At 42.0% G+C, this 21,828-nt stretch overlaps 1 long non-coding RNA gene across 1 annotated transcript in view; it reads right to left on the bottom strand.

Annotated features, from left to right (window-relative positions):
• Positions 1-21,404, bottom strand: part of LOC129655406 (uncharacterized) — a 37,577-nt gene extending 16,173 nt beyond the window's left edge. Inside the window, exon 1 of the long non-coding RNA XR_008715986.1 lies at positions 1,739-21,404. This is a non-coding gene — a long non-coding RNA (uncharacterized LOC129655406). The remainder of the gene's footprint in view (positions 1-1,738) is intronic.
• Between the last annotated feature and the right edge of the window lie 424 nt (positions 21,405-21,828).

The following is a 21,828-nucleotide window of genomic DNA, read 5'->3' as shown; positions in this document are numbered from 1 at the left end:
AAGCTATAACCAACCTAGACAGCATATTAAAAAGCAGAGACATTGATTTGCCAACAAAGGTCTGTCTAGTCAAAGCTATGGTTCTTCCAGTAGTCATGTATGAATGTGAGAGTTAGACTATAAAGAAAGCTGAGCACTGAGGAATTGATGCTTTTGACCTGTGGTGTTGGAGAAGACTCTTGAGAGTCTTTTGGACTGTAAGGAGACCCAACCAGTCAATTCTAAAGGAAATCAATCCTGAATATTCATTAGAAGGACTGATGTTGAAGCTGAAACTCGAATACTTTGGCCACCTGATGTGAAGAACTGACTCCTTTGACAAGAGCCTGGTGCTGGGAAAGATTGAAGGCCGGAGGAGAAAGGGGATGACAAAGATGGTTGGATGGCATCACCAACTCCATGGACATGATTTTGAGTAATCTCCGTGAGTTGGTGATGGACAGGGAAGCCTGGCGTGCTGCAGTCCATGGGGTCCCAAAGAGTCTGACACAACTGAGAGACTGAATTGAAGTGAGAATCTGACTTTGAAGGATAGTGGGATTTGATTACAGAACTGCCACAGGACTCAAGGAAACAGACTCCTGGAGGGCACACACACAAAAAAATCTTGTGCATACCAGGACCCAGGGGAAAGGAGCAGTGACCCCATGAAAGACTGAGCCAGACCTGCCTTGTGAGTGTTTGAAGATCTCCTATGGAGGCACGGGTGGTCAGTTGCCTGCTGTGGGGATAGGGGCATTGGAAGAAGCAGTCCTGGAAGGCATGTGTTGGCATAAGTCCTTTTTGGAGGTCACCAGTAGCCCTACCGCACAGCCTATAGACTCCAGGACTGGGTTGTCTCAGGCCAAACAACTAATAGGGAGGGAGCACAGTCCCACCCATCAGATAATTGGATTCAAGATATACTGAGCATAGCCCTGCCCACCAGAGCAAGACCCAGTTTTCCCCACAGCCAGTCCCTCCCATCAGGAAGCAAGAACTATAATCCTGCAGCCTCCAGAAAGAAAACCACAATTGACAACAAAATTCTGTAAATCAATTATCCTTCAATTAAAAAATAAGTTATTTAAAAATAGACTTTATATACCAGATAAATGAGATTTATACTATAGACACAGTCTAGACCTATACTGAAATATGAACTTTTCTCCAATAGAGGAGGTCACAAACAGAGGAATAGATTCCCTACTTATTTCTGTATCAACAACTATCTGGACAAATTGCTTAGTTTCTCCTAGGGGGAGAATTCCTAGCCCTCAGGCCAAGTTCATGGTTGTCATGGTCTCTCGCTCATTTTTGTGATCAAGAATTGGCTCCTTTTCTTCAAAAGCCACAAAGAACTGAGTGACAAGGCAATGAGATGGAAATTCAAGAAATTTAAACATTAACATTTCTAACAAAGGTTATCTTTCTGAGGATATGATTATAAGGAATAAATTCTAAAGCTTTAGGGCAAAGTAAAAGATTTTACACTTTCCTTGGCATTTCTCATAAGAGCTTTGAATAGAAGAAAGGAACAGGGATAAATGCCATCTGTATGGAGAGATGTAAGCTTAAATTTAGCTTATAAGAGAAAGTGATGGCAGAGTAAAAATCCTCTAATAAGATCTTTAATTCCATTGAAGACATAGGTGTCAGAAAAGGACAGAATATGGGTCCACAGGAAAACAGTGTTTGGACCACAGTCTCTAGGCCAACAAGGCTAAGTCCATTTATATAGTCATATAGTATTACATACCTGGATAAAAAGTTGCCAGCCTTACCATCCTCCAAAGGAGCCAAGAGGTATCCAACACTAATGTACATTGTTTGCAGGTACACCTGCCTCTTTCCCATTACTAAGTTCAGACTGACTGAGAGTAACTAGAACACAAAAGCCAGAACTCAAGGTTTTCAGGCAATGAAGTTGTCTGCCTTGAGTGCTTCACTAGGTCCACTAAAGATGTAGCTTTCCTGGATAAGAACTTTGGTTTTGCTTACTGACACTGCCTGAACCCCACATACTGTTGTCTCACACCAGAGATCTTGGTAGCAGATTCTGACTGGTATTTTTCTCTCTCCCTGCTTTAGCCAATTTCTTCAATTCAAAACCAGCTATAAGATCCTTCTTTGATTCAAGCAGAACCATCACTAGCAACAAGAGGCTCACAAGCCACATGCATTTAGGTATCTAGTCAGATATTTAAGAGGACATCATGGGAAGTATTTCCCATATGCAGGGCTTCCTCATGCCACAATCTACCTACACATCCTATACTGCTCAAGCCTGCCTGGATGCCTAGGAGCGTGCAGTGATAAAGTCTGGGTATGTGTAAAAAATCCCTGAGCTAGAAAAACACTCTAATCAGCCCTGAGAAGGTAAGGAAGTTGTTGAAACTGGGCTCTGACAGCAGATACTGAGAATTAGAGTTGCATAAATGACCAACCTAGACAGCATGTTAAGAAGCAGAGGCATTGTCAACAAAGGTCCGTCTAGTAAAGGCTATGGTTTTTCCAGTAGTCATGTATGGATGTGAGAGTCAGACTATAAAGAAAGCTGAGCACCGAAGAATTGATGCTTTTGAACTGTGGTGTTGGAGAAAACTCTTGAGAGTCCCTTGGACTGCTGGAGATCCAACCAGTCCATTCTGAAGGAGACCAGTCCTGGGTGTTCTTTGGAAGGACTGATGCTCAAGCTGAAACTCCAATACTTTGGCCACCTCATGCAGAGTTGACTTATTTGAAAAGAGCCCGATGCTGGAAAAGATTGAAGGCAGGAGGAGAAGGGGATGACAGAGGATGAGATAGTTGGATGGCATCACCGACTCAATGGACATGAGTTTGGGTAAACTCCGGGAGTTGGTGATGGACAGGGAGGCCTGGCGTGCTGTGGTTCATGGCATTGCAAAGAGTCGGACATGACTGAGTGACTGAACTGAATGTCTATTGTGGAGTAACAACTGGTGTAAGAGAGAAGGAAGCTGGATTAGGCATAGAATGCTGTCAGAGTATCATGCTAGTCTGTCAGTCTCTGCAAGCCCCATGCAAAGCTTCACAGCCCTTTAGCTAAGTTCCATCTAGTGTGACAATGGTACCGTGGTGCACTGTGGGTCATTGTCTGGGCTTTGTTCTGAGAGGAACATATCCTTGGCTATCACCACTTTTCACTCATCTGCCATATTTGGCCTCCTCAGTAACCAAAAGGTTGATGTATAAATACCCCAGGTCCTTTTGCACCTCAGGTATGAGAATTCCTCAGTGTATCTTACATCCTTTCCCCGAGTTTCTTAGCTTTCTCATGGTGGCTTGCATAATCATGCACCAATAGTAGGTCTTTCTCCATCTTTCACTTCCTTCTACCTGCTTTTCCACATTTTCCAAATAACCTACCTACAATCAAATTCACATCTCTGGGGTCCACTTATAGAATAAGCATCTTATGGTTTCTTCTATCTGATGGGAAATAGGACAACCCTTCCCTCTCCCTTCAGAGAAATGTGAGAAAAAAAAACTTCCTCTCCACCCTTCAAAGCAGTCCTCTGTTTGCCACTCCAGTTTTCTTTCATATACTCATGAAAACTCAAGTCTAACATTTGCCAGTCCATTATTGCCTCATATACTATGAATGCCTGCCCTAATGAGTACTAAGGGGTTTCTAATGACACACATATGCAGATTTCATTTAGTGTTCAATTCTCTAGGAGGGAAACTAAGGAAGATGAGAAAAATATTCTCCCGAGACAGAGCACTCTACTATATTTTTTATTAAACAGAAAGAGTGCTAAATGATTACATATTAATAAATCCACACTGAGTTTTATCCTCCAATGTGATTTGACCTTAAAATTTCAGTCAAGTTGAAGGGAAATTGTGTCTAGCTAGTGCTGAGAATTATGGGGGAGCTCACAAAAGTGTCAAAGCAACTCAGAGACAGATGTTTCACAAGTCAAAAAGCCCATTAGGAAAAGACTTTTACATTTTCCATTTATGGTATTATAGGAGAACTAATATTATAGAAAAATCGATACAAACACCTAAAAGGTTGGGCATTTTTACTTAATACTCAGCTAAATTGGCAAGTAAGTATTGTGCTTAGTTTTCAAGGGCAACTTAGGTTCAAATAAGCAAGTGCTAAAACACGGTTCTGTTCTAGGACTTTGCGGTGTTGTCCAAAGTTTTGGTTCATACAGGCAGCACAGGGCAGAAAACCAAGACAGCTAGGGTCCACACATAGTCTGGAAGTTGAAAAAAACACCAGCTCAAGCCTGAAACCATGACAAAACACATCTTTAAAGAGAAGGAAGTCTGCTTTCGGTAGGAAAGGTAATCTGCCTCTTAGTACTGGTTAAGAATGAGAAAAAGTCAATTGGGGGCTAAAATTAATTGTTCAAAGCAGCAACAAGTAGAGAATTGCATTTTCCCAGGGTGGTGTCAGGGAAGGATGACACAGGTCTTATGGTTTCACCCTGCTTATTTAACTTCTATGCCGAGTACATTATGAGAAACACTGGACTGGAAGAAACACAAGCTGGAATAACCTAAATAACCTCAGATATGCAGATGACACCATCCTTAAGGCAGAAAGTGAAGAGGAACTAAAAAGCCTCTTCATGAAAGTGAAAGAGGAGAGTGAAAAAGTTGGCTTAAAGCTCAACATTGAGAAAATGAAGATCATGGCATCCAGTCCCATCACTTCATGGGAAATAGATGGGGAAACAGTGGAAACAGTGTCAGACTTTATTTTTTCGGGCTCCAAAAATCACTGCAGATGGTGACTGCAGCCATGAAATTAAAAGATGCTTATTCCTTGGAAGGCAAGTTATGACCAACCTAGATAGCATATTGAAACGCAGAGACATTCCTTTGCCAACAAAGGTCCGTCTAGTCAAGGCTGTGGTTTTTCCTGTGGTCATGTATGGATGTGAGAGTTGGACTGTGAAGAAAGCTGAGCGCCGAAGACTTGATGCTTTTGACCTGTGGTGTTGGAGAAGACTCTTGAGAGTCCCTTGGACTGCAAGGAGATCCAACCAGTCCATTCTGAAGGAGATCAGCCCTGGGATTTCTTTGGAGGGAATGATGCTGAAGCTGAAACTCCAGTACTTTGGCCAGCTCATGCGAAGAGTTGACTCATTGGAAAAGACTCTGATGCTGGGAGGGATTGGGGGCAGGAGGAGAAGGGGACGACAGAGGATGAGATGGCTGGATGGCATCACTGACTCGATGGACGTGAGTCTGAGTGAACTCCGGGAGTTGGTGATGGACAGGGAGACCTGGCGTGCTGTGATTCATGGGGTTGCAAAGAGTCGGACACGACTGAGCGACTGAACTGAACTGAACCATCTCTAAGCCAGCTACAATTTCTTAGAAGAGAGACCTCTGCTGGTGGTAATTCTGTGCCTTCAGAGATTTGTCAGCCACTGTTCCAGACACCTTGAAGAACTCCTTCATTGCATTGAGAAGTTGCAGGAAATATGATTCATGGCCCTTGGTGGGGCAGGTGCCAGCCCCTAATGAAAGAAATTGCCTCCAAGGAGGCAGGAACTTCTTGATAAAAGCTGGCTCCTGGAGAGCTATGTTGGAGGAATTTGGGGATGGTGGGGTAGTGAGAACTGCTGGGAATTACCCAGATAGAGAGCTGTGTGACTGGTGGGAAGTGACATATCTAGCTTCTGATCAGGTTCACAGGCTGACTTCTGAGTGATTTCCTCTATTTTACCAGCTCTGGTGCATCTTCAACTTAGTCTGACTCACATCTTCCAAAGAGAAAGGCAATGGTCAGAATTCCAGTTAGTGAGTCTATCCAGGGTCTAACCTGCAGTCTGGGGCTTCCTCTTGACACCATCCAATAGTCTTCCCACTCCCACTTTACAGTGGCCTTTATACCACTGAGAGGTAACCACCTCCCCCCAACACCCAGGCTAAGTGGTCTCTACAGGGACATATATAGCTTCTTCATGTACCTACAGATATTCTAGATCTTCTGCCCCTAGTCGTTTCCAGATTCTAGTACACTCTCATTGCTCCAAAAGCCAACTCCATCCTGGACGGTAAACATTCTCAACACTGAACTGAAAACCCACCTGGTTGTTTATGACAAATAGCCTGCCTCTATATTGATTTTTGTCTGCCTCTCTGAACCTCTAACAGCTGAGGTTTCAAGCTATAGGCTCCAGTTCATGTCTGCTTTCTGTCCAGATTGGGTTAAGTCAACTTTGCAAGTCAAAGTCCAAAGGTCATTACTGTGTCTGCATGATCTTCAGTAACTATAATAGTGTGGGATGTAGTCACATTTTTTGAAAGTGTGAATTCATTCTGAACTTTGCCTCAGCCGATACCTACTGGACTTAGTTAGGTTTACAAACAAAAATCTACATATGATACATGTAGTTATTGACTTAGCTTTTTTTAAAAAAAAAAAGCTGTTTAAGTGTGCCATCTTGTTATGCTTACTCCCTTCCCCAGGGAAGACACTATCCTGAAGTTAATCCTTCCCATCTACATGCTAACACTTTCTATATGTTTGTATCTGTGACAATTGTATAGTATTACTTTTTGGTGCAAATGGTACACTGTAGGAATTTTACAGTTTGCTTTTTCTCCAAGTTCTGTTTTATATTTAATACTCTTGGGCTGGAGTGATCTTATTCTTCATGACTTATACTGTATCTGTAGTCCTTTAAGCTCCAATAAAGTTTCTCCGCCACCCCCCCCAATAAAAAGTAGTCTGCCTTTATTCTTGTCCCTTAGGTCCCCAAATAAAAGCAAATGCAGATGTGGTCTGGAGCATACCTTAAACAGACTGCAAACTATTTCCACAGATTAAGCTCTAAAAATGCTGAGAAAATGACACTGTAACTAACAGGCAGCATGACAAGCAAAAAAAGCATATAAGACAGAATCATGCATAGAACAGCATTACTGAAATAAGGAACAAACTCCCAGAACAAACTTCATGCGTACTAAAAGGAGAGATACTATCAAGAGTCAGTCACAGTTAACCAAGCAACTTCCCTAAAGTTGTACTAAGATGTCAATTTACAATTATACTGGTGTACAATGCCTTAAAGGGTTGATTTTCAGTGGAGTATGTATATCACTAAGTCTTAAGAAATACACGGAGGGGTGTGTTATCAAAATAACTGGAGGATGTTCTAGACGGTCTAGAGCCAGCCATGTCTTGAGGGCACATGACAGGAGTCCTGTAGAATAAGAACTGTCCTGCATTCCACGTGACTAAGTTGTCTCCGACCTTGAAGGGAAGAAAACCAGTTAACCAAGTCTAAAATCTAACTCCATCTGGCATAAAGAGTTCTGGGCATGGTCTTAACACTTGTAGAATTTTCCGGGAACACAATCACTGTCAGTTGACGGTTGCACATTGTTATGTAGAAACTTACTCAGAATTAAATTACTATTTCTGAAAGTCACCTCATTTATAGCTACCACACTGACTTCACCTATAGTGTATTTTTAGGGAGTGAACTTTGAGGCACTTATGAGTGATACTATTTCACACCCACAAGGTTAGCATAAAAGTCAAACAGAACCTAGTGGTGGTGAGGATGTGAGATGTGGTGAGTATTTTTTCTTTCTTTCTTTTTTTTTTTTTTTTTTTTTTTACACACACAACTCCTAGTGCTTGTGGGAGTATAAATTGATCACAAGAGCTAAGAATAATCAGTTTCTGCTAAAGGTGAGGCATGTGAGACCACAAATAGTCTAACTGGGGCAAATGAACCCAGGAGGGTATTGGGAACATAGGAGGTTCCCTTACAAGTTCAGTGCTTTTTAATCTAAAGAAGGTTCTTTGAGATAAGCCACTCTCACCTCACCCCCAACCTGGGCTCTCAAGTGGTGCATTGCAAAATGTGCTCAGATCCAAATGTCCTGAGCAGACTCAGACTAAAATAATCTTCAAAGTTTATTACAAGCTAGTGAAGACAAAGTCTCAAGTTCTACCTTTGGTGACCACTAGTTGACAATTTTTGCCAGTCTTTCCCAAAGCTTTTTTTTTTTTTTCAAAGGAGAAAAGTAGGGGTTTCCATCTGTTTGCTTTAGTGATTGTTAATTCAGAGACAGTTAATTTACACAGAGAAAGGAATTCACTGTAGAGATAATATTCATATAGATGAGCTCTAGTTAAGCTAAACACAAACACCAGAATGAGTTTATCACAGTTGTAAGTTGGAATTGATGGACCCAATGGGACCAACGATACACTATTCTATAGAAGAGCTAGCTTTGTTTTTCACTGGAAATGGTCTAGGACAGTATAGCTTCATGAAGCAGGTACTTTTCTTCCAAAGGCATAGCATTAGCTTGTTTTAGTTCCCACCTGCCTCTGGACAACCCCAACTGCAAATATACTACCCAAGGAAGTCTGGAAGGACCTTAGAGGATTAGTATATGCTAGCAAAGATCTAGGATAAAAGAGCTCAGAATATAAACATATCTGCTTAATGTGTGAGGAGACTGGGCTTTCACTGGGTGATAGTTTATATTCTAACACTGTACTCAGTTCAGTCACCCTTAGAGGGTAGCACTCCCTCCTATCGATGTGGGAACTGAAGAATTAATGTGACTTTGCCATAAGCCACATTACTACTGATTATCAGAGCCATATTTCAGGTCGTTTTGATTTGAAAATAATGGAAATTCTAGTGTGAGGAAGTTTTTAAACAAAGTATGTTCCTTTTATTTTGGAATGGATTTTAAACAGATTTTAAACATGCCTTTAAAAGCAAAGCAATACTCTGTCATCCTTGGACATTCCTCACTGAGACCCATTACTCAAGGTTCCTTTGTTGCCTGCTATTTTTACTCAAGGAAACATGGTTTGCACACAAGCCATCTTAGTTTTCTCCTAGTAGAGTCATACCTTGTGCTCACACTTGAATGGGTTGTTTACCCCAACTGTCTTCCCCACTTTTCCTGACCATTTAAGCTCTTTGTAGGTCCAAGTTCCCCCTTTGCAATAGTCAAAGATCTTAGCTCTGTACCTAGTACTGTACAGTGTTGCTGATATACAAATAGATACTGAAATCATTAGTGGATAACTTGGCTTTATAGATGTTTTGAACAGCATTGTCATAAAAATGCTTGGTGAATTTGTGTTTATGGTGTTTTAGTCATGTTTGAAAAATTGGTTAGGGTTTTAAACAGGCTGGGCATATTTAATAGTTTTCCCATTTAAAATATTATGATTCCTGGTATCCTAGTGTTTCTATTATTTGATAAGAGATGAAGGCATGCACTGTTTCTCAGGCACAATACTAGAACATAGATGTCATATGCTTGTCCCCGTTTGTTGGAACCCCAGGAGATGACACTACAAACAGACCAATACAAACGCACTGAAGTGGCCACAAAAACCCCTGGGGCATCATCATTAAGGTGGCTCATTTGAAGTGTACTTTCATTTCCAAGCTACCACAAGTCAAACTTATTCCACGACACTGCCTTCTTGGACAACAGTTCCAAGCTCGATAGTAAGCTTTTTCACCTGCGTGTAAGTTTTGAACTCAGTTGGGCTGTTAATTACTGAGATCCAGAGATAGACTGGGCTCCAGAATGCTGCTAGTTGCCATATTGGTACAAAACTAAAATAGTCCCCATAGTTTCCCAAGTGCCCTGAATAGAATATGATGTTGTCCCTCTTGAAGTCTCTGCATTATGCCATCCATCACTGTTGAGATCTTAATTCCACAGTCCCTGCTTTGAGACAGGAAAAATATGCCAAAGTCGCAGGTGACACAGCACTGTGCACAGCACATCAAATGCATTGATGATGTTGTGACTTGTCTCGATATTTAACAAATCAAGTTTCAACAATGCAAAACCCCCACAGTGCACACCTGCATACCCCCATCACCTCAGCAGTTCCTAGGCCAAATGCATTGTATGTTGCAAGTTGTCCCTATATTAAAAGGCATATCCCAATATCAAAAGGTAAATTTCAACAATGCAAAACAATGTTTGCACACCCCTCCGTCACTTTTGCACAAACCCGATAGCTTTGAAGTTATGTTTTTTAAAGTCCAAGCAACATGAAGAGGCCATTTCCTTACTATATTCAACCCACTCTATTCTGTGCAACCCAAGCTATCTGCTCCTTTCTAGGCTGCTGCTGCTGCTAAGTCACTTCAGTCGTGTCCGACTCTGTGTGACCCCATAGACAGCAGCCCAACAGGCTCCCCCGTCCCTGGGATTCTCCAGGCAAGAACACTGGAGTGGGTTGCCATTTCCTTCTCCAGTGCATAAAAGTGAAAAGTAAAAGAGAAGTCGCTCAGTCGTGTCTGACTCTTTGCGACCTCATGGACTGCAGCCCACCAGGCTCCTCCGTCCATGGGATTTTCCAGGCAAGAGTACTGGAGTGGGGTGCCATTGCCTTCTCCCCTTTCTAAGCTAGTGGAACCATATTAGGTAATATTAGCAAGACATAGATTATCCAGTAACTCATATGAACTCAAGTTCCCCTGAGTAATTTGTTTCTTAACTAGGCTTATAGACTCCTTCCCTAGAGCTCCAAGTTTTTTATGTAAACTGAGATATGTATATGCTTATTACTCTAAGTATATTTTCTAGTTTGTTTCCTTCCTTTGTATTCCTAAGGCTCCATATTTCCAGGAAGTACTTCCTTGGTTATGATTGGACAGTTTTTCCAAAACTTTTGATAGTCATTTGGAAACCTGAACATTTGCATGTCTCTCACTAAGTTTAAGATCAGATCATTGATCAAAACCAAATTAAACTTTTAAAAAGGTGAAAGGCATCTGTTTTACGTTATCTTTAATGACTTGCAATATTTGACTGGTATTTCTATTGTGGTATAAATATTTGAAGAGAAACGTCCAGTCTTCTGCTTCCCAGAACTGTAAGAACACCAGCTGGGATCATTGCCAGTCCTGGGGTACAGTTTGTACGTGAACGATTAGTCTTCATTCAGTTTTACGTGAACTTCACGTTAGATGATGTCTCATCTTATAAGGGCCTTATTAGGGGCCTTTCGTTTCTGTAGAGTTTCAAGAATTCAGTATCCTGGATTTATCTTCTGAGCAAGTAGAGAACAGGTAATACAATATTTTCCATCCTCTTCCATCATGGGCCAAAAAATAAGGTGCAAATGGAGTAAACCCTTTAAGGTTCTGTTGCATGTCATGTAACTTCTCCTGGCCCCCAGAATTTGAACCATAACCAAAACCACACACAGCTCTTGTCATTCAAGTATGTCCAGTTTTTAAACCCTCAATGGACTACTGGTTGTTCCTAGCATTACCTATCATGCATCTTTATAAATGACCTCTTCCTAGTTTTGACTTGTTAATATTTGTCAAAAACTCACTTGCAGCCTCTAAGGGGCCTTCTCAAAAAAATTAAGACTCTTTAGTTAAAACTAATATTCACTCTTTGGTAAACCTTAGGTCATTGTACCCTCTATGAATGTAAGTGATAGGCTTGACTTTTTCCTAACCACCTTAAATTACCTCTTCTCATGGAGACTTGTGCTTCAGAGCAAATGCAAATTCCTAAGATATTTCAGCCCATCTTTCCAAATAAGAACAGAATAAGCAGTACTAGTCAACATACTTTGGTGGATATAACCTTATGAATGTAACAAGTCAGAAAATTTTGACTTTCATTTGAAGGGCTTTCAGTGATCTAAAGTTTCCTGGGAAATTCCACCGTAGTGGAGAGGAGCAGCAGGAATCAAGCATTTCTATACTCAATTATCTAGTACTCCCCAGATCAGTTCTTATACCCTGAAGGTGTGTCACGATGTTTCCACTAGAGCAATCTACAGATGGGCAGGCAGTTAGCTGCATCTTCAGCAACCCACCATGGCATCACCTGCTGCCCTCAGCCAGAGGCAGAAGTGCAGGCTCAGATAGCAGACTGCTGTGGGACACAGCTCCTCAAGCAGGAACCCTTGAGAAATTCCGGGGCTCCATTGTCTAGCTAGGGTTTCTCAGAACTGAACTATGGTCAGACTCTACCTAATTCTGCATTTCCTTCTATCACACAAGTCAGAAATACAGTGTGTGAAAGGCTTTCTCTGCTTATTCCTGTTACCTCTGTTTCATGCCATTTCCCTTAATAAGTCAGCAATTGTATCCTGGTTTCTAAGGATCTGAACTAATAAGGGAGGTGCTGGGGATGGTATGAGAAAACAAGCAGTAGCGTGGTTTAGGGGTCTTACTGCTCGGCCAAAAAGGAGACTCCACCTGGGGTTAACTAAGCACTGTTTTTGTTGTATCCCACAAGTTTTAAGTTATTTTAATTCAAAAATTAAAAATTCAATAACTCTTTTGACCTCCATTTAGCAGTTTTTAAACTCCAAGTATTGACATCTAGCTTTCTGTTGATTTTAATTCCATTGTGTTGAGAACACTTTTTAACATTTCTTTTAAGCTGAGGTTGATTTAACAACCTCGAATGTGGTCTTGATGAACACTGTGCATGACCTCTAAGAATGTGTATCCTGTTGTTGGATTAAGTTTTCTATAGAAGTCAATTGGATTCAGTTAACTGATAACTTGCTTCAGTTCAACTATGTCCTTACTAATTTTCTGCCTGGTGGATCTATTACCCATAGAGGGATGTTAAAAGCTCCAAGGACAGAGACATCCCTTTTTCTTTGTAGTTCTATTGGCTTTTGCTGCTGCTTCTTTGATCCTGTTAGGCATATGCACATTAAGGATTGTTATTTCTTTTCAGAAAATTGACCCCTTTGTTACATGATGCCTCTCCCCACTTTTCTCTTATTCTACAGTCAGGTTTGAGTGAATTTTTTTTTTTTAGTATTAACATGGGTATTTCTCAACCCCTTTATTTTTGCACAAAGTATTCAAATTGAGTTTTTTATAGACAACATATAGTTGTCTCTTGATCCACATTGGTAGTCTTTTAATGGGTGTATTTAGACAACTGACATTTGATAAGTTGGATTCATATTTGTTACCATCTTGTCTTAGTGGCCTATATTGTTTTTCATTTTCTGTGTTCCACTCTGCCTTCTCTATTTTAAACTGCATATTCTGCGTTACTGTTTTCTCTTCGTGTATTGTAATTCTGATTTTAGTGATCACTCTTGAGATTACAGTCTACAGTTACAATAGATCCTTCTCTTTTAACGAGCATCATACAACTTCATGGGTAGTACAATCCCCTCATGTATGTGCTCAGTCACTCAAGTCCTGTCCGACTCTTTGTGACCCCATGGACTATAGCCCAGAGAACTCTGTCCATGGGATTTTCCAGGCAAGAACACAGAAACAGGCTGCCATTTCCTTCTCCAGGGATCTTCCTGATCCAGGGATGAAAACAATGTCTGCCTTGGCAGGCAGGCTCTTTTTATGACCATGCCATCTAGGAAGCCCTTATAGAAGTGTATTTCCAATTCTTCCCTCATCTTATAATTGTCATTCATTTCACTTGTTTGGTCACTAAGTTGTGTCCGACTCCTTGCGACCCCATGGACTGCAGCACGCCAGGCTTCTCTGTCGTCCACTATCTCCTGGAGTTTGCTCGGATTCATATTTATTGAGTCGGTGATGCTATCTAGCCATCTCATCCACTGCTGCCCCATTTCTTCCCTTTAATCTTTCCCAGCATCGGGGTCTTTTCAAATGAGTCGACTCTTCACATCAGGTGGCCAAAGTATTGGAGCTTCAGCTCAGCATCAGTCCTTCCAATGAATATTCAGGACTGATTTCCTTTAGGATTGTATTGGTTTGATCTCCTTGCTACCCAAGGGACTCTCAAGAGTCTTCTCCAGCATCACAGTTGGAAGGCATCAAAATTCTTTGGCATTCAACATTTATGGTCGAAATCTCACATCCATGACTACTAGAAAAAAACATAGCTTTGATTACATGGGCCTTTGTTGGCAAAGTGATGTCTTTTTTTTAATACACTGTCTAGGTTTGTCATAGCTTTCTTTCTAAGGAGAAAACCTCTTTTGATGTTATGGCTGCAAGTCACAGTCTGCAGTAATTTTGGAGCCCAAGAAAATAAAATCTGTCACTGTTTCCACCCTCCCCCTCATTTGCCATTAAGTGATGGGACCAGATGCCATGATCTTAGTTTTTTGAATGTTGACTGTCAAGTCAACTTTTTTTAATTTTACTTACTCAAATTATAGTTGCCAAATACAGTGTTATTTTGTACACTGTTGAATTAATATTTTGCCTTATACTCTCTAATGCACTTTTCATATAGCTGCATTTTGACTCCTTTCTGAAGAATTCAACTTCTTTCAAGTTGGTCTAGTGGCACATCATTTGTCTTTCTCCACTTTTGAAAAATAGTCTCACTGGATATAGACTTCTACGTTGTTTCCTTTCAGTATCTTAAGTGTTTCACTCCACTCTTTGCATGGTTTCTGAGGAGTCTAGAGTAATATTTATCCTTGTTCCTCTATAGACAAAATGGTTTTCCTCCTTGAAGATCTTCAGTTTGATTATATGCCTAGGTGTTGATGTTTTTCTGTTTATCCTACTCAATGTTCTGAGTTCCCTGGATCTGTGATTTTGTGTCTAGCATTAATTTTGGAGAATTCCTATTGTTCCTTCAAGTATCTTCCGTCCCCTTTCTTTTGCTATTCCTACTGTGTATGTTAGTGTCTGTAATCGTCCTGAAGTTAAGTGATATTGCTGCCATTTTTGTCCCCACCCCCTTCATGTTTCAGTTTTGAAGCTTCTATTGACATTAAGTTCACTGATTCTTCATTCATGTCTACTCTATGGATGAACCCAAAGGCTTTATTTCTGTTAACTGATTTTTTTTTATTTCTAGCATTTCCTTTTTATTCTTTTCATTTCTGCTTACTCACTTTTTCTTTGTATGCTGACCACTTAGAGCCTTTAGTGTGTCCATTTTAAGTTGCCCATCTGTTAATTTCTTTAATCATATTTGAGTCTAGTTCTGATATTTGTTCTTTTCGGGCTGCTTTATCTTTTTTTGTCTTGCCTAACTTTTTGCTGAAAGCAAAGTATTGTGAACTGGATAAAATAAAACTGAGGTAAGTAGGCCTTTGGTGTGAGGTTGCATATCTGGCTAGGTGTTGCACTGTGATTATTTGCTGTAATTGTGTGTCAGGGTAAGCTTTCCTATGGTGTCTGTTTTTGTTTCTTGTTGTCTTTGGGATTCCCAGAGACTTGTTAAAGAAGGTCTTGGACACGTAGTTTGTAGTTATGTGTGTGTGTGTGAAGTCACTTCAGTTGTGTCCAACTCTGGGCAACCCTATGGACTGTAGCCTGCCAGGCTCCTCTATGGACTTCTCTAGGCAAGAATACTGGAGTGGATTGTCATGCCCTCCCCTCCAGGAGATCTTCCAGACCTAGGGATCGAACCCATATGTCTTGTCTCCTGCACTGGCAGGCAGGTTTTTTTTTTTTTAAACCACTAGAACCACCTGGGAAGCCCCAGTTTTCAGTTATATTCCCCTGCCATTGCATTGGAGATGTAATGCTGTGGGGTTGTGAGGGACCAGGAAGCATTCTCGAGTTCTGTGTCCTTATGATTAGGTTTCAAGTTTATTATGGATCCCGTGACTTTGGGCTGTGCTCTTCACAAATGTTTCCTTCTTCCTTATGTGAAGCAGGAAGGCTAGAGGGGGTGGGCATTGGGTATTTCCTTTCCCCCTAATACAGATAGGGTTTGGTAGTCTCTCTTCATGTTGATGTATGGAAAAATCAATACAATATTGTAAATTAGCCTCCAGTTAAAATAAATTTATATTAAAAAAAAAAGAAAACAGGCCTTGTTAACAGAACACTCTGACATTGCAAGATGGTTACTATTCATTCCCACTTCCACTGCTGAAAGAATATTTCATTTTTATCTTCACTGGGAGAACCTGTTATGGTTCTAGAGGTAAAACTCACAGAAATGTGGGTTTGGGGGCCCCTCCAAAATTGGGCCCCCTTTAATTCACACTTGTCCACACCAGCAGTCATGAGTTAAAGTTTCCTACTTGAGTACTGGGTCCCGAGTCACAGGGTCTCTGGTTAGGTAAATAATTCTGTGTCTGCCTTCTGTTTTGAGAGCAGTTTGCCCTATGACCTTAGTTTTTCTATCAGACTTGTGATTAGTTGCCAGTTTTTATTTTGCTAGGTTTTCCCAGTTGCATGGAGTGACCACTTCCAAGCTCCTTACACGATAGGTGTCACTACTGCTGCTGCTAAGTCACTTCAGTTGTGTCCGACTCTGTGCAACCCCATAGACGGCAGCCCACCAGGCTCCCCTGTCCCTGGGATTCTCCAGGCAAGAACACTGGAGTGGGTTGCCATTTTCTTCTCCAGTGCATGAAAGTGAAAAGTGAAAGTGAAGTCGCTCAGTCGTGTCCGACTCTTAGCGACCCCATGGATTGCAGCCCACCAGGCTCCTCCGCCCATGGGATTTTCCAGGCAAGAGTACTGGAATGGGGTGCCATTACCTTCTCTGATAGGTGTTACTACCTAACCTTTTAAAAGGCATCCCCATCCAGAAGAGGGTGCATTTCATCCACAAGAGTCATGATCTGTTATAGAAGGCTTAAAATCCTTCCACCAAGATGGGTTATGTTACAGAGCTTCCATTACAAGAATAGCCTGTTTTGCCCTTGGAACCAGATGGACTAAGTTCAACAATGAACTTCTGCCTTTGGAGAGCCACCTTCCTCCTTAGGGTAGGTTACCGCTCTTGGTTAGATAGTCTTTTTCTCCATATGATGAGGGGAAAAACAAGTCAGTCCAGTAGCACTGGCTATAGCTGTGGCTTTCAAGAGAACTAGACAATTGTGTGGCATTTAACAGTAAGTTGCCAAATACATTCCCTGTGTATGGTTCTTGGCAGTATCTTGATTCAGCACAAGTTGTGTTTATCTGTTTATCTGAAATTCTCTGAAGCACAGAAACATGATAAGACAGCAGCTGGTCCAGTGGGAGGAGGAAGAGTAGAAAGCAGGTGCTTATTTGGCTTGGACCTTAAGTTTAGACACATTTGAATGGTCTTTCTGTGTTTGTGTCAGCTGTTTTTTTCTTAGTATATTTCAATTTCAAAAGACCCCAAACCATGCAAGAATGCTTGGTATGTCCTGTGTTACAGTCTTTCATTGCTACAGTTGAAGAAACTGCTACCTTTAGGATAGATCTTGTCTTCAAACTTTAATAGGCCTACCACTCACCTATTATCTGAATGGTAAGGATGGGTTTGTTTTCCCAAAATCAGCTCAACACGTAAGCTTTAGACAGGTATGCAGGAGCAAAGGTAGCCAGCTAACTGTTTATGGTTCTGCAATATGGAGACTGGTGCTTATTTTGAAGCAGTTACTAGGTTCCTTATCTTCAGAGATGCAACACAAGTAGCTATCACACTATCATGGACCTGTTTTATATTTGTTCCTTACATATCTTCAGGCATTAGCATCAAGACCGTTACCATTCTAGTGGTTATGCTTGCTGCTGCTGCTAAGTCGCTTCAGTCGTGGCCGACTCTGTGTGACCCCCTAGATGGCAGCCCACCAGGCTCCCCCGTCCCTGGGATTCTCCAGGCAAGAACACTGGAGTGGGTTGCCATTTCCTTCTCCAATGCATGAAAGTGAAGGTGAAGTCGCTTAGTCATGTCAGACTCTTAGCGACCCCATGGACTGCACCCTACCAGGCTCCTCCATCCATGGATTTGCCAGGCAAGAATATTGGAGTGGGGTGCCATTGCCTTCTCCAGTGGTTATGCTTAGGTATTAGTATCTTTCTCTACTACACACAGTTGGTGCTAGAAGTTTAAATAGCTGAACAGAAATGCCAGTTTTGAGCATCTATTTATGCTGAGAAGCAAACAGGCATGGGGCATGATAGATGGCATATGTAAACAGAGTTTGAGATTAACCAGTCACACAGTACTTTAGAGCTGCACTGAGATCCAGCTTCAAAGCCCACACTTATCACACCCCCAGCTTTCAATGGCCACAGGCAGGCTGAAGAGGTGGCCGCACTGGAAACAGGTGTGATGCTAGGGAGACGTGGTAGAAAGCTTTAAGCAGAGGCAACAGCTTGACCTGAGCAACAGGACTGACGTCATGGCATACTCAGGTCCATAAGGTTAGTTTCTAGGATGGATTCAACTACAAAAACAATGAAAGTAAAGTGGACCCAAAGTTGTTTAAGAACAGAGATGAAAGCATTTTACTACCAGAAAGGGACAACTTTTAGCACTGAGCTTTTAGAACTATTTCCAATACTGTTTTTTAGATTGTATTGCCTTTTGCTGTTAGAGTGAATGTCAGATTGTGCCCTCCCCCCAATTCTTCCTCATTCAGTTCCCAACTCAGCCTCATTCGTACCAGCCATATTCAGCCTTTCTTCATGCACGGTATGTGCCCTTGTTCTACTGAGTCACCAAAACCCAACTAACAGTTCACTGCTTCCCTAAATGGCTTTAACCTGAGCTCTTCTCAAATCCTGTCAGTGTTTACATCAAGCTCCATCATACAGCCATTTCTCCCTCACATGTTCATGGCAAGTGCTCTACTAGGCACCGCTTATTTGAAGTATGTAGCCTTTCTAGATGACTAGAAATGTTTCCAGGCAGCTTTCTAGAGTCTAATCAAGTAGCAATTATTTGGGAGCTTTGACTGTTTAGCTGTTATGACTATTGTAAGAAATTTGCCCATCGACTATTTGAAATCCTTCTAGGTCTCCCCCCGCTTCCAGCAGCTGAAGTTTACTTGCTTGACTATAGCCCAGATGTCCCTTATTTCCCAAATAACCACCTCCATACAGTCTGTTCACCTTAAAACCTTCATATGGGTGATAAGAAAAATGACTCACATTTCCATGGAGGTCTATAAACTTGTTATAAGTCTTACAACACCTCATGTCATGAGAATCAATTCAGTCCTTCTCAAATGGTTTTACCAGCTGGTCAGCCTAATTCTACTTGGCTGAAATAAATCACAGGGTTGGAAAAGCTCTTGGCCATAGGCTATGGAAACTTGAGTCTGCAAAGTGGGGAGGCAGAGTCAAAGAGGTAAAATCAACTTCTAAGGGTTTGACACTAGATAAAGACTATTGGAAAGCTTTATCCCCTAAAGTTATGCTAATTTTTCTTGAGATCCTGCATTTGTCTTGAGATTTTGCAAGATCTCAACTACCATTTCTCAAACAGATTAGAGAAATGTTCTCCAGATTACAGACTGGCTGATTGACTCAAATTGTTTCAATTAGGCTCATGCAACTACCTGGAGTCACAGCTGAAGAGGATTCAGCTAACAGCCCTCCCACTCAAGGAGGGTCCAGCAAGCTGCAGCCCCTTACACATTGCAAAGGAAGCCCCTTTAACAACTTCAGCTGAGTTACTGGCTGCTAGAAAGAGGTACAGAGTAGTTGGTTTAACACAATGAGGTGCCGGGAACTTTTAGGATCTAATACATAAGGTAAAGGAGTGACCTAATGATATGCAAGTTAAAAAGTTCACTCTTCAAGTCTGTGAAGTTGACAGAAGCAGCCTGTATGTGCATCTGCTGCTGCTGCTGCTAAGTTGCGTCAGTCGTGTCCGACTCTGAGATCTCATAGATGGCTGCCCACCAGGCTCCTCGGTCCCTGGGATGCTCCAGGCAAGAATACTGGAGTGGGTTGCCATTTTCTTCTCCAGTACATGAAAGTGAAAAGTTAAAGTGACATCACTCAGTTGTATCTGATTCTTCACGACCCCATGGACTGTAGCCTACCAGGCTCCTCCATCCATGTCCATGGGATTTTCCAGGTAAGAGTACTGGAGTGGGTTGCCTTTGCCTTCTCCCTATGTGCATCTAGCAAGTTAATATGCCCCACCCCAAACGTTTGTTTCCATGTTTGATTTGCTGTTCAGTAGCCTCCACTTAAGCATTAAGGCTAGCATTCAACCTAGAATATCCAAAGTAAACCCCCATTCAGCCTCTTTATTCCTATACATGGCATCTGGATGCTATTTCACATTCAACTCTATCTTCATTGGTAAAGTCCAGTGAAATTAAGAGGTTAGTGGGCTGCTTATCCAGAGATGCTCAATCATTTTTCTCTCCATAGAGGTATAATTTACCCTACCTTCTCTCTATTTAGCTGATACTTAGCCACCAACTATTGAATAATACTGGGTTCTGGTTCTAGTAGCTTATTAGCATCAGTCCCACCATTTCATCTGGCCAGGACTTCAGCAGAAGAGTTGAGCCTCCAAAAGCATTATGTGTACCAAGTCACCTCAGTTGTGTCCAATTCTGTGCAGCCCTATGGATTGCAGCCTGCCAGGCTTGTCTGTCCATGGGATTCTCTAGGCAAGAATACTGAAGTGGGTTGCCATGCCCTCCCGTCCTGGAATCTTCCTGCTCCAGAAATCAAACCCACATCTCTTATGTCCTCTCCTTTGGCAGACAAGTTCTTTAACACTAGTGCCACCTGCCTAGTCACAATCCAAAGTGAGCTCTTGCTTGTTCTCTGTCTAGGAAGTGCTAGCCTTGGGGAACAGAGTGTCCCTGAACAATGTGCTTGGCTTAAAACCCACACTGGGGACTTGTGTCTGAGAAAACACAGTCCAGGAGAACAGAGCTCTATAAAGGTGTATACAGCTGGAAAACCACCTCCTAAGCCCAGTCTCAAAAGTGTCTAACCTGCTGGGCAGGCACAGCTAACCAGATTGCCTGTGAGGTTTTTTTAGGAGAGACTTTTTAAGAGATCTGACCTTATCAGGTCCCTATCACTGTGGGAACAACAGCAGTTTCCACAAAAATTCATTCAGAGAGTATCTCCCCAGAAGCCTATTTCTCCTGCTAAAAGGCATAGTGAGCACTGAAGGTGGGCCACCTTTTTAGGGGACTGGAAAAGAGGTTCCACAGGTAGCTTCCATCTTAACTCAAAGCGAGTTAGGCAAAGACTGAACAGAGAGGAGAAAGGAGTCATTTCAGAGCCCTGTGGCCTCCCCACGTTTAGAGAACCGTTTTATTCAGAATCAAGGCAGAAGGATGAGGCGAAAAGCCAGGCCTCCTGAAGAGGTGAAAATGCTTCGTAAGAAAAGTTAAAGTGAAGAGAGTCTTTTCAGTAGAACATTCTGGTAGGTCCTGGAGGGAGGAGTGACAAAGTCCTTGCAGAAAGAAAAAGAAAGCAGAGGCCATTACCTCACCACCCTCCATCCAGTTCCCCGCTCACCCAACCGCCATCTGATTGAAAAACCGCTAACCTACAAAGAGGAGTGACATGCCCACCTCCCCCCGAGCAGCCTCCCCTCCAAGTGCCGCTGGCGCGTAGCTTCTGCTTATAAAGGCCTGCTTCGTTGGCGCATGCTCCCTAGGGAATGGCGTGTCATCAGAAAGGGGAAAAACACCTGTCTTCCCATAGTTCTTCTCGCTCTCCAGCTGAAAGAGCCCCACCTCATCAAGGAAGAAAAGGGGAGGCTGAAAGTAACTGAGGCAGCAGTTTTAAGCGGTGGGTTAACCTTTGCATAACTGTGCCTCCTCCACATCCCCCCCACCTCCTCCACCTTTACCTCAAGTCCTGCCTTAATATTTATGCTGCGAAGTATTTAGGCAGAAGTGGTTCTTCAAGATTAGCTCTGAGGACCTTAGCATTATTTTACCAAATAAATGCATGACTTTTCCTATGGGTATCTCCACTGATGAGCAGAGTTGCCAGATTTAACAAGGAAAAGGACAGGATGCCTAGTTACTTTTGAATTTCAACCAGCAAATACTCTTATAGAACAGGAATGCTGCTTTTCAACTCTGCTGTTTTATTTGGGACATATCTGTACTGTAAAATTACTTGCTGTTTATCTGAAATTTAGATGTAATTGAGCATCCTATATTTTATATAGTAATCCTGCTTACAGGACCCCAGACCACCC

The sequence above is a fragment of the Bubalus kerabau genome, chromosome 6 (genome assembly GCF_029407905.1).
Source record: "Bubalus kerabau isolate K-KA32 ecotype Philippines breed swamp buffalo chromosome 6, PCC_UOA_SB_1v2, whole genome shotgun sequence".
Lineage (NCBI taxonomy): Eukaryota > Metazoa > Chordata > Mammalia > Artiodactyla > Bovidae > Bubalus > Bubalus kerabau.
This window is presented reverse-complemented; position numbering and strand designations above follow the sequence as displayed.